Consider the following 18,559-nt stretch of genomic DNA (forward strand, 5'->3'; position numbering starts at 1 on the left):
AATGTGCGTTCCGCATTTTTCGGACCGCACATCGCCGGCACTAGAATAGAACATTGCGGACAAGAATAGGACATGTTCTATTTTTTTCGGAAACGGAAATGCGGACAAAAATAGCTGCAAGCCAATAAATATTACGGTATATGTATTTTTAGACGACTGAAGGACAGGAGACATTCTGCCTAATCCCTTATGACCCTGGCTGAAAAATTGAAAGAGAATAGTCACAAAATTGTAATTTCCCTTACTTACTGGGAAGACAAGACCCAATAATAAATCTTAACAAAACTGATTGATATATGAAATATGGGGATAATGAGTTTAATCATTTTAGGAAATTCAAGGTCTGAGCTGAGACATTAATTTTGTTGAGGAAAAAATGTCCGTTCAAGTCTAGAATAATATCTGCTCCTTATAGATAGCCAACAGCCAACTTGGCTTAATGCTCTAGGGAGAATATATATTCATTTATTCTTTGTAAATGTGCAGCTGTCACTGCTGTGCTGGAGTTTGGCTGGGGGTTACTCTAAAAGGCATTTTACATCAGCTAAGACCTAAAGGCAATTTCAATTTTAATTTCTAATGTGTCATTAACGGCTATCTGTGTCGCATACCTTATATATATACGTATATATAGTATGTTAGTTTGTCGTATATTCTATCTATAATCAATACAGATCAAATATTTTGCTAAATAAACAACCGTAGTTTATTACATAATTCAGAACAAAAATATACGCCGTCTGTGATGCTCCCAATAAAGCCGCACATCTAATTATATTAGAATATTTTTATCATCTACCCACATTATTTAATTATTTTAATTTGAACTGAATTATTTAATATTAATATACATTTATTAAAGTGCACCTGTGAGCATTTCTATGAAAAAAAAAAAATAGCTGTGTTTATAATATTATAACGTAGTATTAGTTTGTGTAGAGTGGGGGTTATTGTTTTTATATTAACCTCTTAAGTTCTCATGCACATGACATGTTGTTTTTGTCCGCATCTGAGCGGCAGTTTTTGCGGCTCGGACGCGGACGCATTCACTTCAATGGGGTCGCAAAAGATGCGGACAGCACTCCGAGTGTTGTCCGCATCCGTTGCTCCATTCCATAGCCCCGCAAAAAAAATATAACATGTCCTATTCCTACAATGGGCCGCCCATTCCGCAAATTGCCGAAGACACATGGGCGGCTTCCATTTTTCGCGGATCCGCGGTTTGCGGACCGCAAAAAAAAAGAAAGGTCGTGTGCATAAGGCTTAAAGGGAATGTGTCATCAGAAAACGACCTATTGCTTAAAGAGTAACTAAACTTTTATTCATTTATGGTCGGATCAGCTATCAGAAACGAACCTGACCTACCTCACACTAATTCGGCCTAGAGTTATGCCATAACTGCTGTAGTAGTAGTAGGGCGACCTAAAGGGGGCCACCGTAATATGAAATAAACGTAAAATGGTGTGGGTGGGTGGGTGAAAAGCCGGCGTGCTGACGTCTCGAAGGGCCCGAGGACGGCCCTAAATAGCAGCGTTCACCCGCCTCCCCTCCCACAAATCTGACAAATACATTTGTCTAACAATTGTGGTCGGATCGGCTATCAGAAACAAACCTGAACTGTCCGAACTGTAAAGTTCGGGTTCGTACCGAACTTTAGGATTTTGGGACCCTGAACATTTCCGTAAAAGTTCGGGTTCGGTGTTCGCCGCTTTCTTGTAACTTTTTGAAAGGCTGCACAGCAGCCAATCAACAAGCGTCATAGTGCAAGTATATATTTACTTCAGGCCTATACTGATTCAGGATGTGTGTGATCCCCCCTATACATACAGGGGTTTGAATTAGGCATTTGAAATACAGCCATTTGAAATACAGCCATTTTGTGCAAAGATATATTTACTTCAGGCCTACACAGGTTCAGACCGTGTGAAATACCTGCAGCAGTATTTGGTCGGGCCTAATGCTGCTCTACGAATGGTGAGGCCTAAACAAGTACAGGCGATAGTAGATTGGGTTGCTGACAGTGGATCTCTGGCTCCTCCTGCTTCCTCTTCTGCTGCAGTTGCGGCCTCTTCATCCACCTCTGGAGTGACAGTGCCACCTGGCACCCCACAAACAGAGGATGGCTAAATGCTGGCATAGCACATGGGTACCCTGTAACAATGTGCTATGCCAGGATTAGCTGAGTGGAGAGAGCTCCTGCCTGTGCCTGATTCACTAAGCTAACAGTTTTGCATGCAAATCCTGCATTTTTTATTACCCACAAACAAAAGATGCTGAAAGTGGTTCCCATTCACGTCTCTGCATCTTTGGGCACATCGGATTATGTTGGCTGATGCTGCTTGCAGCTCTTCAGCAGTGATTTACTTCAGGCCTACACAGGTTCAGACCGTGTGAAATACCTGCAGCAGTATTTGGTCGGGCCTAATGCTGCTCTACGAATGGTGAGGCCTGAACAAGTACAGGCGATAGTAGATTGGGTTGCTGACAGTGGATCTCTGGCTCCTCCTGCTTCCTCTTCTGCTGCAGTTGCGGCCTCTTCATCCACCTCTGGAGTGACAGTGCCACCTGGCACCCCACAAACAGAGGATCTGCCAGCAACACCAACACCTGGGTCACCAAGCATCTCCACAATGTCACACGGAAGCGTTCAGCTCTCCATATCCCAAACGCTGGAGAGGAAGAGGAAGTACCCCCCTACCCACCCGCGATCCCTAGCCCTCAATGCCAGCATTTCAAAATTACTTGCCTTTGAAATGCTGTCATTCCGTCTGGTGGAGATGGATAGTTTTAAAGGCCTTATGGCGGTGGCTGTCCCACAGTACGTCGTGCCCAGCCGCCACTACTTTCCAAGGTGGGCCATCCCTTCCCTTCACAACCAAGTAGGGGACAAAATCAGGTGTGCACTGCGCAACGCCATCTGTAGCAAGGTGCACCTGACTACGGATACGTGGACCAGTAAGCGCGGTCAGGGCCATTATATCTCCACAACAGCACACTGGGTAAATGCAGTAGTGGCTGGGCCTGAGGCGGATAGCAGTTTGGCGCATGTCCTTCCACCACCAAGGATTGCAGGGTGCTTCAGTTTGCCTCCTTTTGCTTCCTCCTCCTACTCCGCTTCCTCATCCTCTGCCAGCTCCTCATCCGGTCAGCGTAACACCTTCACCACCAACTTCAGCACAGCCAGGGGTAAACAACAGCAGGCAGTTTTAAAACGTATCTGTTTGGGGGAGAAACCCCACACTGCGCAGAAGCTGTGGACGGGCCTTGAACAACAGACCGATGAGTGGTTTGTGCCAGTCAGCCTCAAGCCCGGCCTGGTGGTGTGCGATAATGGGCGAAATCTCGTAGCAGCTCTGGGACTAGCCGGTTTGATGCACATCCCTTGCCTGGTGCATGTGCTGAATTTGGTGGTGCAGAGATTTCTTAAAATTACCCCGACATGTCAGAACTGCTGCATAAAGTGCGGGCCGTCTGTGCGCGCTTTCGGCGTTCTCACCCTGCTGCTGCTCACCTGTTAGCGCAACTTCGGCCATCCCATTCACCGCCTCATATGCGACATGCCCACAAGGTGGAACTTCACCTTGCACATGCTGGCCAGACTGTGCGAGTTTCAGCTGCAGCACGCACGGGTGAGTCGCTCGGCGGAACAGCACCACATCACCACCAATGACTGGGCCTCAATGCGAGACCTGTGTTCCTTGTTGCGCTGTTTCGAGTACTCCACCAACATGGCCAGTGCCGATAACGCAGTTCTCAGCGTTACTATCCCACTTCTATGCCTCGTTGAAAAAACGCTCCTGGCGATGATGGAAGAGGATGTGGCACAGGAGGAGGAGGAAGAGGGATCATTTTGTAGGGTTTCCGGACAGTCATTCCCAAGTGGCTCCGAGGGTGGGTTCCTGCACCCACAAACCCAAGGTACACAATTGTCCAGCCAGGGCACAGTTGTGGAGGATGAGGAGGTGGAGGATGAGGAGGAGATGCAGGAGGAGAAACCATGTTCACAGCAGGGTGGCACCCAGACCAGCTCATGGCCATTACTGGTGCGTGGATGGGGGAATACAGAGGACACAAACGATACACCTCCCACAGAGGACAGCTTTTCGTTGCCTCTGGGCAGCCTTGCACAGATGAGCGATTACATGCTGCAGTGTCTACGCAACAACCGCAGAGTTGCCCACACTCTAACTTGTGCTAATTACTGGGTGGCCAGTGCTGGATCCCCGTTACAAGGACAACGTACTGTCCTTAATTCCGTCACTGGAGCGTGATCGTAAGATGCGTGATGCTGGAAGACGCGCTGCTGGTGGCATTCCCACCTGACAGCGGGGGCACAGTGGAAGCACAAGGCAGAGGACGAGGAAGAGGTTGCCAACGCAGCTGGGGCACCGCCAGCACCTCAGAAGGCAGGGTTAGCATGGCCAACATGTGGAAAAGCTTTGTCAGCACGCCACAACAACCAGCACCACCAGATGATATGGAACATCTTAGCAGGAGGCAGCATTTTACCAACATGGTGGAGCAGTATGTGTGCACACACCTACACGTACTGATTAATGGGTCTGCCCCCTTCAACTTCTGGGTCTCCAAATTGGGCACATGGCCTGAGCTTGCCCTTTACGCCTTGGAGGTGCTGGCCTGCCCTGCAGCCAGTGTATTATGTGAACGTGTGTTTAGCACGGCAGGGGACGTCATCACAGACAAGCACAGCCGCCTGTCCACAGCCAACGCGGACAAGCTCACGTTCATTAAAATGAACCAGGCTTGGATCCCACAAGACTTGTCTTGTACTCAAGTCAAGAGCAATGATTCTTTGTTTTATTTTTATTTTTTTATTTATCACAATATTTTGGGGGCTACCTACCCCAATAAAAAATAAAAATAAACTTTGTTGGTTACCTCCTCCTCCTCCATTGCTGCCTCCACCTACAACACCACATTTACCGCCTCCTCAACCTCCGACTCCATATCCACCTCCTTCTCTGAGTTGCAGGTTAATAATGAGTAATTTTTAGTTATTTTATTTTATTTTAAGTTATTTCCCTATCCACATTTGTTTGCAGAGCAGTTGCCATGCTCTTAAGCACATTTTACTGCCTTTTACATCCCTCTAGCCTTTTAAAAGACTAATTTATAGCCATTTTAATGCAAAAAAGTACCAATTTTAGTGCCCTAAATTGAAAAAAATCTTATTTTCAATTGTCGGGTGACATTTTACCATTTTTGGCGTATACAAACCCCTACTAAGCCTGGGTGATAGGGGCCTAAATCTCTCAAAATCCTCTGTTCTATTGCTGGGTGACATGAACCCCCTTTTGCCGTGAATAAACCCCTGCCGTGCCTGGGTGACAGGGGCCTAAATCTCTCAAAATCCTCTGTTCTATTGCTGGGTGACATGAACCCCCTTTTGCCGTGAATGAACCCCTGCTCTGCATTGCTGACAGGGAACAAAATTTAGTGAAAACATCTGTTACTGATCGGAAGATGTGCAACTACAAGCGCACACTGATGTTAGCATTCCCACCTGACAGCGGGGGCACAGTAGAAGCACAAGACGAAGTCAGAGGAGGAGGAAGAGGTCGCTAACGCAGCTGGGCCACCGCGAGCCATTTATACCAGCATCAACCATCCATTCTTGTACTCAAGTGCACTTATTCTTAGTTTTATTTTGTTATATGTCCCAATATTTTGGGGGATACGCCAATTTAAAAATAAAAAATAACACAAATCAGTGTTGGCTACCTATTCCTCCTTCACTGCCGCTTCCACCTACACCTCCACGTCAACCTACACCGCCACATCCACCGCCTCCTCAACCTCCTACTCCTAGATCCAGATTGTTATTTTTAATTTTTCTGTATTTTCTGTTATTGTAAGTCATTTCCCTATCCACATTTGTTTGCAGAACAGTTCCCATGCTCTTAAGCACATTTTGATGCCTTTTGCAGCCCTCTAGTCCTTTCCAAGACTATTTTAGAGCCATTTTTGTTCCCAAAAGTTTGGTTCCCCATTGACTTCAATGGGGTTCGGGTTCAAGTTCGGGTCAAGTTCAGGTCCCGAACCCAAACTTTTTTTTCAAGTTCGGCCGAACTCGTCGAACCCGAACATCCAGGTGTCCGCTCAACTCTAATCACCATATTTTCGCCCGTTCGGCGAACTGCGAACGAGCAAAGTTCACCGCGAAACGACCACTGGGCGAACTGCAAGGCCATCTCTAATAATAATATTGTCAATAGCTCATGTGTACCATATTTCAATCAATGATTGCTCTTTGGCTGTCTTTTAGCGCATCACTATTATGGAATAGCTGTGTTCTGTGACTACAATGTAACTATAGTGCCTACCGGTAGTTTGAGGTAGCCTGAGAAACACCTCCTGTCTCACCATTACTTTTGGATGTCGCTCCCTCTGCAGCTGTGGCTTCTGTATCTACCAGAGATACAGAAAAAAATGCAGTGCATAGTGAATTGATTCCTATAACAGCAAGGGCAGAATTATTATAAAGTACGGACTACTAAACCAAATAGCTGCACAGACTGAGATTTATGAGTCCAAACAAGGTGCAGCCAAGTATTATCTATGAATTTGTATGGAATTTTTTCAAGTATTTCTCAAAACTGGACAGGTAGGTAAAATAGATTTGTGATTGTGGGGCAGAAGCAATCCTGACAATAATTCCATTGAAATAGCTGCTTCCAGGGAACAAGAGATTACGGTGGCCTGTACATAAAATGAAGATATACTTTAGTGCTCCTTTAATCTCCAGTTATAAATAGATATTTAGTGTTAAAATCATAAAACTGTTGCTTGACCTCCCACTGGAACTTGTGCTAGCAGAAACAGTCAAATTAAGAAAAAGCTGAATATGTTTTTTCAAACACCAAATACATGAAGCTACAGGCATTATCAGCAATATGCTGTATGATGATCAGAATGATGGTCCAGGGATTTGTCAGATTGCCAGTTTGAGGTCTGAAGGAACTTTTCCATGCTTGAGGCAACTTGAGATATATATATTGTGGTTTAGTTAGGAAATAGTGGCACTTTGAGGATAAAAGGGTGGAATCATGGTCATATGTCTCTGTTTTCAATCTGACGACTAAGTCTCTATATATTTTCTACTGGACACTTATAGGAAGAGAGGGATGGAAATAGCAGAACCTAAATTATTGTTAATTATTTTTATTCTTTGTATTTATTGTAATACTATAGCAAAGATAGGAGTCCTAAAATTATCTGTGTCATACTGTTATGAAGTTCGGATCATGTGGGCACTGCTACTGTGCAATTGGGAGAAGTGTGACGTATGAAGAACAACCCCTTTGACTGCAATGAAGCAATGGAGTAAGAGATTGTCAGCGGGTTCACTGGAGTTCATGGAAGATCATGAGTCAGATGGTGGATTAGAGTCTCCCCCAAACACTATGGAAAAGTGAGGTATGGAAAAAGAGGCCTGTTTGAAACCTGGACTGTTGAATTAATACCATACTCCCCGAAGCAGGGAGAGTCTGAAGAGACTGATGTAAACCTAGAAGGGAAAGCTTTTTATAGATTTGTACATAACAACTTTTAGAGACTGTACCTCTCCGTGTGTTGGAGAAGGTGCAGGTCCCTCAAGTCTTATAGCAGGAAAGAAGCAGTTACTTCTGAACTCCATGGGATCAGGATAATATAAATGATTTTGGAATGGTTATAGGTAGTCCTAATCATTAAAATGTGAAGAAAGCAACATTTTCTAGTGGCTGCACAGGCTTTAGAAGATTCAAATTTGCTATACTTTGGTGGTCCCACGAGACAAGGCCACTTGAAGTTATTTGCAGTACATCCACCAATAATGGAAACTTTGGGATCTAGGGAATTAAATAAGAAGACTTTTTTTTATAGAATTAAATTAATTTGAAGAAAAGGGACTGTAACTGATACTGTAATGCTACATCACTCTAGACAGTTATGGATGTCTTTGTATGTGTCTGTGCATCATTGCCCCTATAGGGGTCACCTACTCACCTATCTTTAACATCAATAGTTGTATAGAAATTAAATATTTTCATATAAATGAAAAATATATATATCAGGGCAAGGTTCCCCCTGAGGGTGCTGAAAATAATCATCATTTACCCATTATGACAGTGTCATGAGAAGCAGAGGATTTGGAGTTTTTTCATTATAAAGATACACCTATTCCTCATTAATTTCATATTGTATCTGTGCAAATAAAAATAACTCAAAGGTAATAGTAGATAGTAGACAGTAGTGGATTATATTATGGGCAATTTGGACAATGATCTTAAATGGAAAGTTATATAGTAGCAATTAATTATATAGTAGCATCACATACAGTCCCCTACTCTTAGACGCTGGTTGTGATGGTGCTTTAACTTCATCGCCCTGAACATGTGCCCGGTAAGATACATAGCAGGCCCAGTTATGTGATTAATTGAGGCCAACCCTGATCCAGCATTCCTTGACGAAGCTGGAACTCACACTGGAGTGCTGGACAGTATAGTGTGTGTGGGTAATATTTATTTTTTTGGTTACCTACTTTAGAAGTTTCAGGTTGCACTTGTATATATATTTATGTGACTTACTCTCTCCGGTGATCTGGTATTTAGGTGATATTGTTATTGATGCCATGCTCTGCACATCGTCCATCACTATTGCGATTTTAATGGATGTTTTTAATTATTCTTTTACTGTGGTTGTTGCTAAAGAAGAATATCTTATTATAATATTACTGTATATTTATGTCTACTTACTGATATAATCTACAGTATTTTCAGGGCAGTTGTAAACTTATAACTGTTGAAATAGTTTAGTGAGTGTGGTATCCTCCTTATTTATTCATTGGGATTTGTATTTACTGTATTTTTGGTTCTGTGGTTACTTTGCATTCTGTTTTTGGTCTATTGGTTTTAATGTTAAGGCTGGGGATGGCTGCAGATCTGCAGTCACACGGAGAAGTATTCATAGTGGTCTGGGCTGGATAAAGAAGAAAAGACTACAGTTGAGTCACTGGAAGAGAACTTGTCACCTCTTCTGACATGTCTGTTTTACTTCTCCATGAAGCACAGACCAAATTTAAAGCTCGGTATTACCATTCCTCTTGTCAAGAGGATGTGTCCCAAGACAGTATGATTCTGTCAGCAATGAATGAACACAGTCAGTATATAGGGGTATACGGCACAACCATATGACAGGGGAATGGTAATACCCAGTTGTAAATGTTAGCACAGAACAGTAGTGATATTTATTGGCAGGGATGTGAAGGACAGTGGGGCATAAGAGGCAAATTTGAGAACAAGCCTAGGGCCTATGGTCTACATAATTTACCATTGTAGATACACTTTATACATTGGTGATTGTATACTAATAGTGTTACCACTGGCTTGAATTACACAATTGAGACACAAAAACTGTGAATGACATTAAGCAGTAGGATAAACGTGCTCTACGACTGCATTAAATTGCACAGATTATCTCATTAAATGCTACAACAAGCTGCAAATCTATCTACCAGCATAGCTATATTCACTACTTGTGAAAACCAGCATCGGAGTGGAGCAGGGTTATGTAGTAAATAGTGTTGATCGAGCACCAAAGTGCTCGGGTGTTTGGGTCGAACACCTCAGGATGCTCGGGTGCTCTCCCTACTCCCTACACTATCTTTTTATTCTTTAGCACAGATCTCCCTGACTAACACTGAGCCGAACACATGTCATCGGGTGTTATATAGCACACAATGATGCGTACCGGTCAGCCAATCACTGTAATGCCAGTAACCAACATGGCTACGACATTACAGTGAAGGGCAGTACTTACCTGCACGCTTATTGGCTGCATAGCAGCCAACAAACGTGCGGGGAGGAGACTCGAGCATTGCGTTCGAGCAAATGTGGTATTCGGCCGAATACCACCATGTGCCGAGTATAGATGGCCTTGCGGTTCGCGGCGAACTTTGCTCGTTCGCAATTCACAAAAAATGCGAACATATGGCGATATTCGCATGCGCCATATTGTTTTGCTTAGAGCTGAACTTTGACCCATGACACATCGATCAGGTGGGACAGGACAGTCAATTGAGATGTTTCAGCAAATGGACCCACCCCCAACCCTATAACAGATTCTTGCAGCCATTTTACATTATGTGTTTTGCCAGTGCAGGGAGATGTTGCATTTTGGAGCAGGGACAGTTAGGGACACAAAAGTCGTTTTAAGGACTGGTATAGGTGTGTTATCGATAGGTGCAATATAGAGGGGTGTGATATACTTATAATATACTTTCTAACATATAAATTATATTATAATGTATTGGTATTGTGCAGCAGATGTGAGGGACAGACGGTATTGGAGTAACTAATTGCAATGGGTGTGATATACCTGTTTCCCCCCAAAAAAAACTGCTTGAGGGCTGCGATATACCTTCTTCCACAAAATCCTGATTGAGGCTGCTATATACCAGTTTATGCAAAAAACTGATTGAGGGGTGCTATATACCTTCTTCCACCAAATATTGATTGAAGGGCTGCGATACACCTGCTTCCACAAAATACTGATTGAGGGGTGCCATATACCTGTTTATGCCAAATACTGATTATGGGGTGCTATATACCTTCTTCCACAAAATCCTGATTATGGGGTGCTATATACCTGTTTCTGCCAAATACAGATTGAGGGTTAGCCATATACCTTCTTCCACAAAATACTGATTGAGGGGTGCTATTGCTATATACCTTCTTCCACCAAATACTGATTGAGGGCTGTGATACACCTGCTTCTACAAAATACTGATTGAGGGCTGTGATACGCCTGCTTTCACAAAATACTGATTGAGGGGTGCTATATACCTGTTTCCGCCAAATACTGATTGAGGGGTACCATATACCTTCTTCCACAATTACTGATTGAACGCGTGCTATTGCTATATACCTTCTTCCACCAAATACTGATTAAGGGCTGTGATACGCCTGCTTCCACAAAATACTGATTGAGGGGTGCCATATACCTTTTTCCACCAAATACTGATTGAGGGGTGCCATATACCTTCTTCCACAAATTACTGATTGAGGGGTGCTATTGCTATATGCCTTCTTCCACCAAATACTGATTGAGGGCTGCAATACACCTGATTCCACAAAATACTGATTCAGGGGTGCCATATACCTGTTTCTGCCAAATACTGATTGAGGGGTGCCATATGCCTGTTTCTGACAAATACTGATTGAGGGGTGCTATTTTCCTGTTTCTGACAAATACTGATTGAGGGGTGCCATAAACCTTCTTCCAGAAAATGCTGATTGAGGGGTGCTATTGCTATATACCTTCTTCCACCAAATACTGATTCAGGGCTGCAATACACCTGCATCTACAAAATACTGATTGAGGGGTGCCATATAGCTGTTTCTGCCAAATATTGATTGAGTAATGCTATATACCTGTTTCCACAAAATATTGATTGAGGGGTGCTATTGCTATATACCTTCTTCCACCAAATACTGATTGAGGGCTGCAATACATCTGCTTCCACAAAATACTGATTGAGGGGTGCCATATACCTGTTTCCGCCAAATACTGATTGAGGGTTGCTATTTTCCTGTTTCTGACAAATACTGATTGAGGGTTAGCCATATACCTTCTTCCACAAAATACTGATTGAGGGGTGCTATTGCTATATACCTTCTTCCACCAAATACTGATTGAGGGCTGTGATACACCTGCTTCTACAAAATACTGATTGAGGGCTGTGATACGCCTGCTTTCACAAAATACTGATTGAGGGGTGCTATATACCTGTTTCCGCCAAATACTGATTGAGGGGTACCATATACCTTCTTCCACAATTACTGATTGAACGCGTGCTATTGCTATATACCTTCTTCCACCAAATACTGATTGAGGGCTTTGATACGCCTGCTTCCACAAAATACTGATTGAGGGGTGCCATATACCTTTTTCCACCAAATACTGATTGAGGGGTGCCATATACCTTCTTCCACAAATTACTGATTGAGGGGTGCTATTGCTATATGCCTTCTTCCACCAAATACTGATTGAGGGCTGCAATACACCTGATTCCACAAAATACTGATTCAGGGGTGCCATATACCTGTTTCTGCCAAATACTGATTGAGTGGTGCCATATGCCTGTTTCTGACAAATACTGATTGAGGGGTGCTATTTTCCTGTTTCTGACAAATACTGATTGAGGGGTGCCATAAACCTTCTTCCAGAAAATGCTGATTGAGGGGTGCTATTGCTATATACCTTCTTCCACCAAATACTGATTCAGGGCTGCAATACACCTGCATCTACAAAATACTGATTGAGGGGTGCCATATAGCTGTTTCTGCCAAATATTGATTGAGTAATGCTATATACCTGTTTCCACAAAATATTGATTGAGGGGTGCTATTGCTATATACCTTCTTCCACCAAATACTGATTGAGGGCTGCAATACATCTGCTTCCACAAAATACTGATTGAGGGGTGCCATATACCTGTTTCCGCCAAATACTGATTGAGGGTTGCTATTTTCCTGTTTCTGACAAATACTGATTGAGGGGTGCCATATACCTTCTTCCTGAAAATACTGATTGAAGAATGCCATTGCTATATACCTTCTTCCACCAAATATTGATTGAGGGCTGCTAAACACCTGCTTCCACAAAATACTGATTGAGGGGTGCCATATACCTGTTTATGCCAAATACTGATTATGGGGTGCTATATACCTTCTTCCACCAAATATTGATTGAGGGCTGCAATACACCTGCTTCCACAAAATACTGATTGAGGGGTGCCATATACCTGTTTCCACCAAATACTGATTGAAGGGTGCTAAATACCTGTTTCTGCCTAATACAGATTGAGGGTTAGCCATATACCTTCTTCCACAAAATACTGATTGAGGGGTGCTATTGCTATATACCTTCTTCCACCAAATACTGATTGAGGGCTGCGATACACCTGCTTCCACGAAATACTGATTGAGGGGTGCTATATACCTGTTTCTGCAAAATACTGATTGAGGGGTGCTATTTACCTGTTTCTGACAAATACTGATTGAGGGCTGCGATACACCTGCTTCCACAAAATACTGATTGAGGGGTGCCATATACCCGTTTCCACCAAATACTGATTGAAGGGTGCTATATACCTGTTTCTGCCTAATACAGATTGAGGGTTAGCCATATACCTTCTTCCACAAAATACTGATTGAGGGGTGCTATTGCTATATACCTTCTTCCACCAAATACTGATTGAGGGCTGCGATACACCTGCTTCCACAAAACACTAATTGAGGGGTGCCATATACCTGTTTCTGCCAAATACTGATTAAGGGGTGCTATATACCTGTTTCCGCCAAATACTGATTGAGGGTTGCCATATACCTTGCTCGACTAAATGCTGATTTAGGGGTGCTATTGCTATATATACCTTCTTCCACCAAATACTGATTGAGGGCTGCAATACACCTGCTTCCACAAAATACTGATTAAGGGGTGCCATATACCTGTTTCTGCCAAATACTGATTGAGGGGTGCTATTTACCTGTTTCCGCCAAATACTGATTGAGGGGTGCCATATACCTTCTTCCACAAAATACTTATTGAGGGGTGCTATTGCTATATACCCTCTTCCACAAATACTGATTGAGGGCTGCAATACACCTGCATCTACAAAATACTGATTGAGGGGTGCCATATACCTGTTTCCGTCAAATACTGATTGAGGGGTGCTCTATACCTGTTTCTGACAAATACTGATTGAGGGGTGCCATATACCTTCTTCCACTAAAAACTGATTGAGGGGTGCTATTGCTATATACCTTCTTCCATCAAATACTGATTGTGTCACGGTGGGGAGTAAGGGAAACGCCCCACCGTACAATGTCACCAATTACTAGGAAATAAGCAGGGAAAAGGGAGCTGGTCACCTCCTATAGCTGTCACCGCCAGACAGCTGAGAGGCTCTGACAGATGTTCTTCAGAACCTCCTGCTTGAGGTTCTTTTGTTTTGCTTTCGTTTTGTCATCTCGTTAGCCTCTCTCAGCTGTCATGTAGTTGTACTGATTGCATTCCTTTAAATCCCCTCCCATACTGCATCACTTTGCGGTTTATACAACTTCCTGGAGTGTGTACATGCTGGATGCTACAACTGATCCTTCTACAGATAAGTCTGTTCATTGATTTGTGTTTTCCTGTTTGCTTGATCCTAGGTGACCCTGACTCCCTCCGTATTAAGTGTAGGGAGCCGGTGGTCGTGTCCCCTCACTATTATAGGGTGTTCAGGTGTCATACAGTCGAGGCACGAGGGCATGCAATTTTCTATCATAGAGATCTTTGCATGGGCTGAGAAGACAAGGAGAGTTTCAGGGCTTAAATAGGGGTCACCCCTTTGTTCCTTAGTTTCGGATCAAGCCAGTTGGATCCTTATTTGTAACTTCTTGTTTTCTGTTACACCATCTGTGACATTATAAACCGCCAAAACCGGTTTCACTTTTGACTGAACACATGCAGGGTCTTTCATTGGAGGTAGCAGATCTCCGTAAAACTGTCTCTCAGTTTCAGGTGACCGGTTCAGCTTGCGTTCATGGAGTTTGTTCTGAGCCTAAGATCTCGCTCCCGGATACGTTCTCCGGTGGTAGTGAGAATTTTGTTTGTTTTAGAGAGGCTTGCAAACTCCATTTTCGCCTACTTCCCCATTCTTCTGGTGATGAAGAGCAGAGGGTGGGGATCATCATCTCGCTGCTCAGGGATAACGCTCAGTCATGGGCCTTTTCGCTGCCGGTGGGGGCACGGCCTCCGTACAGTGGATGAATTTTTTTTAGCCCTGGGTCAGATATATGATGATCCGGATCGTATTGCTCTGGCTGAGTCTAGACTACGTCTTTTATGCCAGGGTAAACAGTCCGCAGAGATATACTGTTCAGAATTTCAGAGATGGGCAGCTGATACTGGTTGGACTGATGCTGCACTCCGAAGTCAATGGTCTTTCAGAGGGATTGAAAGATGCATTTGCCTTTCATGAGAGACTTACCTCCTTGGACTCTGCCATGTCTCGGGCCATTCGTATTGACGGGCGTCTTAGAGAGAGAGGAGAGATAACTCCTTCCTGTCATACTCAGTCCAAGGACAGTGCGGCGGTCTCATTCAGTGCGCAGGGGTCTCAGTCTCTCTCAATCCCCTCTGAGCAGGAGCCCATGCAGCTGGGTTTGCTTGCCTCTGACAATAGAAGATTCAGATCTCAGAGGAGGGTTTGTTTTTGTTGTGGAGGTATAAATCATTTGGCAAATGTTTGTCCCTCTAGGAGACTCAGGCAGTTTTTTGAGAGTAATAAATAAACAAAAAGAAAAAAATCCTCTAAAAACGTTCCATCTGTTACTATTAGCAAGGTTGATGCGGAAATTGAAGGTTTTCTGTTTGCTTGTAGTTCCCGTTTTTTCCTACCTGCCAGGGTGGCGCTAGAGAGCAAGAACATTTTTTGTGAGATTTTTGTAGATAGTGGAGCAGCTGTCAATCTCATTGATAATCAATTTGCTATAACTCATGGTTTCCAGGTATGCACTTTGGGAAAGGATATATCTGTTTTTGCTATTGATTCCATTCCACTTTCTCAGAAATCGTTAAAGGGCATAGTTCACAATATCCGTTTGATTGTGAGTGATACTCATGTTGAGGATGTGTCATGTTTCGTCCTAAGCGGGTTGCCTACTCCTCTAGTGTTGGGGCTACCCTGGCTCACTAAACATAACCCCACCATTGATTGGCAAGCGAGGCAAATAAATGGTTGGAGTGACTTTTGCAGAGAGAATTGCCTCTTGACATCTGTTTCAGAGGTTTCTACTAGGACTGTACCATCTTTTCTCTCAGAATTTTCGGATGTGTTTTCTGAGAGTGGTGTTCAGGAGCTGCCCCCTCACAGGGAGTACGATTGCCCTATTAATCTCATCCCAGGCGCCAAGCTGCTTAAATCTCGTTTATACAATCTCTCCCAACCTGAAAGGGTCGCTATGCGTGCTTATATCTCTGAGAGCCTGAGAAAAGGGACAGAGAAAGGGACAGAGAAATACGACCCTCGAAGTCACCTGTTGCCGCAGTTTTTTTCTTTGTTAAGAAAAAAGATGGTTCTTTAAGACCATGTCTGGATTTCAGGGAGCTGAACAGTATCACAATTCGTGACCCTTATCCGCTTCCTCTGATCCCGGACCTGTTTAACCAGATTGTTGGGGCTAAAGTTTTTTACAAGTTGGATCTAAGAGGGGCATACAATCTGGTCAGAGGAGGAGACGAATGGAAGACGGCCTTCAATACCCCTGCGGGCCATTTTGAGAATTTGGTTATGCCTTTTGGTTTGATGAATGCTCCAGCCGTCTTTCAGCATTTTGTGAACAGCATTTTTTATCATTTAATGGGGAAATTTGTATTAGTGTATCTAGATGACATTTTGATTTTTTTCTCCTGATTTCAAAACTCATAAGGACCACCTACGTCAGGTTTTGCTCATCCTGCGGGAGAATAAATTGTACGCTAAACTGGAAAAATGTGTGTTTGCGGTTCCAGAAATTCAATTTCTGGGGTTTCTTCTCTCCGCTTCTGGTTTTCGCATGGACCCCGAGAAGGTCCGCACTTGAGTGGGAGCTTCCTGAGAATCAGAAGGCGCTGATGCGTTTCTTTGTGTTTTGCCAATTTCTACAGGAAGTTTATTTTGAATTATTCCTCTGTTGTTAAACCACTCACTGATATGACTAGAAAGGGGGTAGATTTTTCCTCCTGGTCGATAGAGGCACGTAAGGCCTTTTCTAGTATCAAGGAGAGTTATTCTTTCGCTCCCATCTTGGTACAACCTGATATCTCTCTGCCCTTCATAGTTGAGGTGGACGCCTCTGAGGTGGGTGTGGGTGCGGTCTTGTCTCATGGTCCCTCTCCTGCCAAATGGCAACAGTGTGCCTTTTTCTCAAAGAAACTCTCCTCCGCAGAGAGAAATTACGATGTGGGAGATAGGGAGTTGTTGGCCATCAAGTTGGCTTTTGAGGAATGGCGCCATTGGCTAGAGGGAGCCAGACACCCTATTGCCGTGTTTACCGACCATAAGAATCTGGCCTACTTTGAGTCAGCCAAGCGTCTGAACCGGAGACAGGCCAGATGGTCTTTGTTCTTTTCAAGGTTTAATTTTGTTGTCACGTTCCGCCCTGGGGTTAAGAATGTGAAGGCGGATGCCCTGTCACGTTGTTTTCCGGGATGTGGGAATTTTGAAGACCCGGGTCCCATTTTGGCTGAAGGTGTGGTGGTCTCTGCTCTTTATCCTGAATTGGAGGTAGAGGTTCAGGCAGCCCAGGCAGAGGTTCCTGATCTTTGTCCTCCTGGGAGGTTGTTTGTGCCTCTCTCTTTAAGACACAAGGTTTTTAAGGAGCACCACGATACTGTCCTTGCTGGGCACCCGGGGGGTAGAGCCACAGTGGATCTCATCGCTCGGAGATTCTGGTGGCCGGCTCTTCGTAAGTCGGTTGAGGGTTTTGTGGCAGCCTGCGAGACCTGCGCTCGTGTTAAAGTCGCTCATTCACGGCCATCAGGTCCTCTCCTTCCGTTACCCATTCCTTCCCGTCCTTGGACACATCTGTCCATGGACTTCATTACGGACCTGCCTCGTTCCTCAGGGAAGACTGTGATTCTGGTGGTGGTGGACCGTTTTAGCATTCCTTTTCCTGGCTTGCCCAATGCTAAGACGCTGGCGCAGGCATTTATTGATCACATTGTCAAATTGCATGGTATTCCTTCAGACATAGTCTCTGATAGGGGCACGCAGTTTGTTTCCAGATTCTGGAAGGCTTTCTGTTCTCGCTTGGGGGTTCGGTTGTCATTCTCTTCTGCTTTCCACCCGCAGTCGAATGGCCAGACGGAGTGCGTCAATCAGAATCTGGAGACATATCTGCGCTGTTTTGTGGCGGAGAATCAGGAGGATTTGTGTTCTTTTTTTTTTTTTTTTTTTTGTGCACCGGTCCTGGAGGTACTGCAATACCAGGTCAATGCGTGGAGTGGACAGAGCAAGCTCTTTTTCCATCTCCCTGTTCGAAAAATCCATTTAATATATGGTCCCCAGATAGGGGACGTATCAGATATTAAACTGATAAGAACAGATACTACACTTGATCTTAGCCAAAAGGCCGAGAAGCGATGATTGGTGTTCTTTTTTGTCCCTTGCTGAGTTTGATTTAAATAACCGTTGTCAGGAGTCCTCTGATAAGTCACCATTTTTTGGTGCATATGGGTTTCATCCGTACTTTGGGACATTCTCTGGAGAGGGGTCTTCTGGTTTACCTGATGAGGACAGATTCCCCTCGTCGTTGTCATCTATTTGGCAAAAGATTCAGGATAATCTAAAGAGCATGAGTGAGAGATATAAGCGTGTGGCGGATAAGAGACGTGTGCTTGGTCCGGACCTGAATGTTGGTGATCTGGTGTGGTTGTCTACTAAGAATATCAAATTGAAGGTTCCCTCCTGGAAGTTGGGTCCTAAGTTTATTGGAATAAAACACAAATATAATGTGGCTCACCCATGTCT

The 18,559-nt window shown here is 44.0% G+C and overlaps 1 non-coding gene across 1 annotated transcript; it reads right to left on the reverse strand.

The window, feature by feature from the left end:
- Window positions 1-17,982: 17,982 nt before the first annotated feature.
- LOC122939722 lies at window positions 17,983-18,173 on the reverse strand. Its single transcript, XR_006390159.1, has one exon. It is a non-coding gene; the product is annotated as a U2 spliceosomal RNA (small nuclear RNA).
- Between the last annotated feature and the right edge of the window lie 386 nt (window positions 18,174-18,559).

This window comes from Bufo gargarizans, chromosome 5, assembly GCF_014858855.1.
Source record: "Bufo gargarizans isolate SCDJY-AF-19 chromosome 5, ASM1485885v1, whole genome shotgun sequence".
Taxonomy (NCBI): Eukaryota; Metazoa; Chordata; class Amphibia; order Anura; family Bufonidae; genus Bufo; species Bufo gargarizans.